This window comes from Miscanthus floridulus, chromosome 8 (genome assembly GCF_019320115.1).
Source record: "Miscanthus floridulus cultivar M001 chromosome 8, ASM1932011v1, whole genome shotgun sequence".
Taxonomy (NCBI): Eukaryota; Viridiplantae; Streptophyta; class Magnoliopsida; order Poales; family Poaceae; genus Miscanthus; species Miscanthus floridulus.
The window spans coordinates 9,517,515-9,523,972 of record NC_089587.1 but is presented as its reverse complement, the minus strand read 5'-3'; positions in this window follow the sequence as shown (position 1 = coordinate 9,523,972).

Sequence of the window (6,458 nt, the reverse complement as noted above, 5' to 3'; positions counted from 1 at the left end):
TTTTTCACGCATAGAATCTTCTTAGTTGGCTGATGTGCCATGTATTGTTGACTTCTTTTCCATCTTCATTTTTTAACTTGTACGTGCCTGGTCCGGTGACTTATGTGACAATGAAAGGACCTTCCCATGGATTGAGTAGTTTTGGTGTCCGTTAGTTTTTTGTATTCTTCTTAGTACCAGATCTCTAATTTGGAGTGATTGAGGCTGGGTATTCTTATTGTAGTGGTGTCTTAAACCTTGGAGGTATCTTGCTGATTGAAGGGCAGCATTTACTCTAACTTCTTCTGTACTGTTGAGTTCTAATCTTCGGGTGTGTTCTACTTCTCCTTCGTCGTATTGTTCTATCCTTGGTGACGTCTAGATTAAGTCGGCCGGTAGTACTGCTTCTGATCCATAAAATAGGAAGAAAGGTGAGTATCTGGTGACTCTGCTTATTTGAGTCTGTAGCCCCCGTACTACTTTGGGCAATTCTTCAATCCATTTGGATCCATGGTCCACTAGTTCTTCATATAATCTTGGTTTTAATCCGGCTAGTATAAGTCCATTAGCCCTTTCCACCTATCCGTTGGCTTTTGGATGTGCAACCGATGCGTAATCTATGCCAAAATCGCAATCCTGTGCCCAACTTTGGAATTCTGTAGCTGTAAAGGGAGAACCCAAATCTGTAATGATTCGATTGGGCATACCGAAGCGGTGCATAATGTCTTGGATGAACTCAACTGCTTTAGTTGCGCTGTATTTTATGAGTGGTTTGTATTCAATCCACTTGGTGAATTTATCGATTGCTACGAAGATGTACTCAAAACCGCCTTTTGCTTTCTTGAGAGGTCCTACTTGATCCAGCCCCCAGCAGGAGAAAGGCTAAGCGGGAGGGATGCAGATGAGATTGTGAGCTGGTACATGAGCTTGTCTTATGAAAAGTTGACAACCTTTGCATTTTCTGACTAGTTCTTCTGCGTCTTTCAAAGCGGTTGGCTAGTAGATTCCAGTGCGAAACGCTTTGCCGACTAGTGTTCTTAAAGCGATAAGATTCCCATAGCACCCTAAGTGTATTTCGACTAAGATCTCTTGGCCTTCTTCAAATGAGACACATTTTAGGAGTACTCCTGATGATGTGGCTCTTCTGTGCAGCTTGTCCCCTACTAGGACGTAGTTCTTCCTTCTGCAAACAACTCGGGTAGCTTCTGCTTTATCTGCTGGCAACTTATTCTCTTTGATATAATCGATGAAAACCTAGGTCTATGAGGTGGTGATTACCAAAATCTGGGTGCCTTTTGCTAGGAGTTCAGGGGTTATCTCACCGGGTTGTTTGATAGAGGGAGCTAATAACTCCTTTATAAATACACCGGGTGGGACCTTTGCCCTGTTCGATCCAAGCTTGGCAAGGACATCTGCCGCAATATTAGAATCACGCAGGACATGTAGAATTTCCAATCCTTAAAAATGTTTTTCGAGTTTTCGTATCTCAGTGCAGTAAGCGCTCATATTTTCTTTGATGCAGTCCCAATCTTTGTTGACTTGGTTGTTGACTACTGCCGAATCACCATATACGAGTAATCGCTTGATTCCGAGGGTAATTGCTATTCATAGTCCGTGGATGAGGGCTTCGTATTCTGCTTCATTGTTTGTAGCTTGCCATAGTATCTGAAGGACATACTTGAGTTGTTTTCCATCTGGAGAAATGAAGAGAATGCCTGCACCGGCTCCGCCTAGCTTGAGCGATCTATCAAAGTACGTCTTCCAATGATCAAGGATGGTATTTGGCATGGGTTGTTGAATCTCTGTCCACTCGGCCACAAAATCAGCAAGGGCTTAAGATTTAATTGCCTTTCGTGGGGTCAAATCGATATTGAGAGCACCAAGTTCAACTGCCCACTTAGATATGCGCCCTGTTGCATCTTTATTCTATAGGATGTCTTCGAGTGAGAAATCTGTCACCATAGTAATCTTGTGGCTTTTAAAATAGTGGTGAAGCTTGCGTGAAGTGATCAGGAGGGCATAGAGTAGTTTTTGCACATGCGGGTATCAGATTTTTTATTCTGACAGTACCTCGCTGATGTAGTATACGAGCCGTTGTACTTTATATACGCGCCCTTCTTCTTCTCTTTCTATGGCTATCGTTGTGCTGATCACAGTAGAAGTTGCCGCAATGTACAACATTATGTCCTTGTATTTCTTTGGAGGTGTGAGAACGGGTGAGGTTGTGAGGTACGTCTTGAGTCTTTTGAAAGCTTCATTGGCTTCTTCTGTCCACTCGAAGTTGTTTGTCTTCTTTAGTAGTTTAAAGAAAGGTAACCCTTTTTCGCCAAGTCTCGATATGAAGCGATTGAGGGCCGCCATGCAGCCTATTAGTTTCTGCACATCCTTAACACTTCGAGGAGGGCCCATCTCTATTATGGCTCGAATTTGCTTGGCGCTGGCTTTGATTCCATGATGGCTGACCAAGAATCCTAGTAGTTGTCCTGAAGGAACTCTGAATACACACTTGCTTGGATTCAATTTCCACCTCCACCTCTTCAGGTTTTCGAAGGTTTGCCTTAAGTCTTCAATTAGTGTGTCCAGGTTTTTTATTTTTACTACTACGTCATCCACATATACTTCTACATTTTCACCAATCTGATCACCAAGGCTCGCTTGGATAGCTCTTTGGTATGTAGCACCAGTATTCTTGAGTCCAAACGGCATGGTCTTATAGCAGTAGGCGCCGAACGGAGTGATGAAAGATATCTTGCTCTAGTCTTGTTCTTTTAATGCAATCTGGTGATATCCTGTATAGCAATCAAGAAAGGATAATAGGGCAGATCCTGCTATTGAATCAACTATCTGGTCAATGCGTGGTAGCCCGAATGGATCTTTCGGGCAGTGTTTGTTGAGATTTGTGTAGTCGACGCACATGTGCCACTCATTCGTGTTCTTCTTTTGTACTAGAACTGGGTTTGCTAGCCAATCTGAATGAAGGATTTCTCTGATGAATCCGACTGCCATTAGCTTTGTGATTTCCTTTTTAATTATTGTCTTCTTGTTGGGTGAGAATCATCGTAGCTGTTGCTTCATAGGCTTTGATCCTTCATTGACATTGATTCTGTGCTCAGCCAACTCTCTTGGGACACCTGGCATGTCGGTCGGTTTCTAAGCGAAGATATCTTTATTGTCCCAAAGAAAGTTGGTGAGCGCGAGTTCCTATTTTGCTGAGAGGTGGGCGCTAATGGTTGCCATTTTGGAGGGATCACCAGTGCCCAGGTCGATTTGCTTGACGTCGGCTTCTTTTGGTGGTGCGAGGATGCTGGGCTTTTTAGCCGGTATCTCTAGTTCTTTTGGGCTCATTTCTGCGGTAATAGTGGCTATTTCGTTTCTATCATCGGCGGCTTATGCCTTGGCTGCAATTTGAATTACCTAAACGTCGTAGTCAAAAGCGTGCTTCAAATCACTTCAAAGGTAAAGGACACTGTTAGACCCTGGCATCTTAAGCAATAGGTACGGGTAATGCGGTATTGCCAAGAATTTTGCTAGTGCGGGGCGCCTGAGGATTGCATGATATGATGAATCGAAGTCTACAACTTCAAACTTGATGAACTTTGTTTGGTAGTTTGAGGGAGTGCCAAAAGTAACCGGTAGAGTGATTTGCCCAAGTGGCATAGCTACCTTGTCGGGTACTATTCCATAAAAGGGGTGCTTGTTGGTGTAATCATCCCGTCGAGTTGCAGTCCCATCTTCGTTAGCATCTCTAAAAAGATAATGTTGAGTCTGGCTCCCCCATCGATTAGTACTTTAGTGATAGTCATGCCAGCGATAGTTGGATCTAGAACCAGTGGATAATGGCCCGCGTTCCCTACGCTAGTCCATTGGTCTTCTCTTGAAAATTGGATTGGATACTGTGACCAATTGAGATATCTTGGAGTAGCCGGTTCTGCTGCCATGATGGTTCGTAGAGCTAGCTTTTTTTGATGTTTACTTCTAGAATCTGGAGCTCTAGCAAAAATTACTGCTACTATCCCCCTAGATTTTTGGAATCCCTTTCCTTCGTGGTTGTCTTCATCTTTTTTTGATTGTCTTCCTTAGTGTTTACCTTATTATCCTTTCTCGTGTATCGCTCATTGAATGTGTAGCAGTTTCCAGTAGTGTGATTTCCTTTAGGATGCAAAATGCAATGCATATTTTCAATGTCGTCATACCCTCTAGGTTTGGAAAACTTTCTTGATTTATCAGCCATCACCATGGTGTTGTCTGGTCCACGTTTTCTTTCCTGATGTCTGATGTTTCGATGATTTCGCTTGTCCGAGTTGTCTTGATTGTTTTTATCCAGGAACCTTTCTCGTGTCTTCTCCTCTGCAGTAATCATCTTTTGCACCGCGCGTCTGAATTCTTTATTGCTTCTCAGGTTTTCTTTGCAGAAGTCTTGAATTTGCCACCTAGCCATAATTCCGTGAGAGAAAGCTCCGATTACTTCCCGTTCTGTGATGTCATGTACTTGAGAACATAGTTCGTCAAATCGTCGATAGTAATTTCTGAGAGTTTCGCCTCCTTTCTGCTTGAGTCCTTTTAATTCTGCGTGGGTGATGGGGTGCGTAATGATATCCGTGAAATTTCCACAGAAAACTCTTTACAAGTCTTCCAAATTTCTGATTGACCCTAGATTTAATTTGTCGAACCATTGGAGGGGCATGGTTTCCAGTGCCATGGGAAAAAATAAGGTCTTGATATCGTCGTCTCCTATGGCTAGTTCAATCGACTACGAGTAAATTCTAGGCCACTGCCTTGGTTCGGTCTTGCCATCATATTTAGAGTGGTTGGATGGCTTGAACTTGTGAGGCAGTCGTATTGAAGCAAGTATGTTTGCAAAACAGGGGAATCTATCGTGCGTTCCGGCTTCTTTGTATTCTGATTTGGCACCTCCTTTCTGCCAACTGTCGTTTTGGTGAGAGTAGTTCTGTAGGGATGTCTGAATAGGTATTTCGCTTCTGATCTTCCTTGGTTGTTCGATTCGGTAATTTTGACTATGGTCCCTTCTACTTTCTCTGTTGTGGCTTCCGCTTGGTCCAAGTCTCTCGAAAGCGGATTTCTTTTGAATTTGATCTACCTTCCTATGAGATGTTGACCTAGTGGGTAGTCTTTAGCAGGCCCTTTTGTCGTGCGTCCTTAGGGCTGCTGATTGGAGGAGGTCTCGGAGCTGTTCCTATTTTTCACTTGAAAGTGATGTTGCTCTGAGTTCTTCTAGTGCTTCTCAGATCTTATTGTAGGGTGTATTCGCCGCACGTTTTTCTTCGACTTCTTGTTCTGATTTTTTCCTATCGTACTCAGCCAGATCTGACTCATACTTGATCCAAGCTTCCTTGCGCTGCCTAGCACGGCGTTGGCGCCCTTGTTTCAATTTGTTTCTTCTTTCTCTGGCTTGCCTCTGGCTCTCAGTCTCACAATCGTGCCTCTGGATAAAGGGTGATATGTTGGACTTAGATTCGTCCGATGACCTGATGTCGGGTGCTTCTGGGGAACCAGAGGTGATCGAGGACAGCGAACCATGAATACTTCTCATGTGTGAATTGCTCTGTTATTGATGTTGGTTTCCACACTGTCGGAGTTGTTGATGATTTTAGTAGAGGCTTCAAGGTCACAGATCGAGTCTCCTTCTTGGTAGGGTAGAATTGCCGTCGTCGTTGTGCTGACTAGTTGGGTACCGTTGTCTTTAGGAACAGAACCTGGCCAGTGGACGATGTAGTCTTGAGATGTTATAGTCAGTACGAGACCTTCTTGAGCTCCTTTTAGTGGCATTCTAAGCATCGGATCGAGGGATCCTTCGGGTCGTGCTTGATAAGATTTTGCCATGTTGTGGAGTTCGAACGGAAAAGGACCCGACTTCTTAGAAAGACTCTGGGTGTATTTAGAGTTGTTTTCTTGATAGGCCGAGGCCGCGTACCGGAGCCTTGTTGGAAAAGAACTCGGCTTCTTAAAAGAACTCGGTAGAGGTTCCATCTCGGATGCGGAGCCTGGGTTTGAGTCGGATGCGGAAATCCACGAAATCTGCGCTGGATCAGATATCACGAGCTGTGCGAATCTTCCGGCGATTTGATCTGTCGTAGTTGCCAAAATAGAAAGGTTTTCATGGTGATTCGATTCTTTGAGGAGACGGCCTTGAAGCTTGTCGTTGTCGTCCGCCTCGCAGATCCATGAACCAAAAATAAAGGTTGATCCCGTTGAGAAGATCATGTTGTTGAGGTCCGCGAGCTCTCGGATGCAAATTCGCCGAAAGCCTCTACCTGGCGCGTCAGCTGTCGATGTTTCACCACCGATAGTCTGCCACGGGGGTACCCGGGGCAGTTTGTTCAGGCTTCAGCGTATGCAGAACTCGACGGTAAACGCAAGAGACAATCAATTTATCCTGGTTCGGGCCCTCGATCGTGATCGAGTAATAGCCCTACATCCAATCGGCGTTAGCCTTTGCGTTGTATTGATTGTAAAGTGTT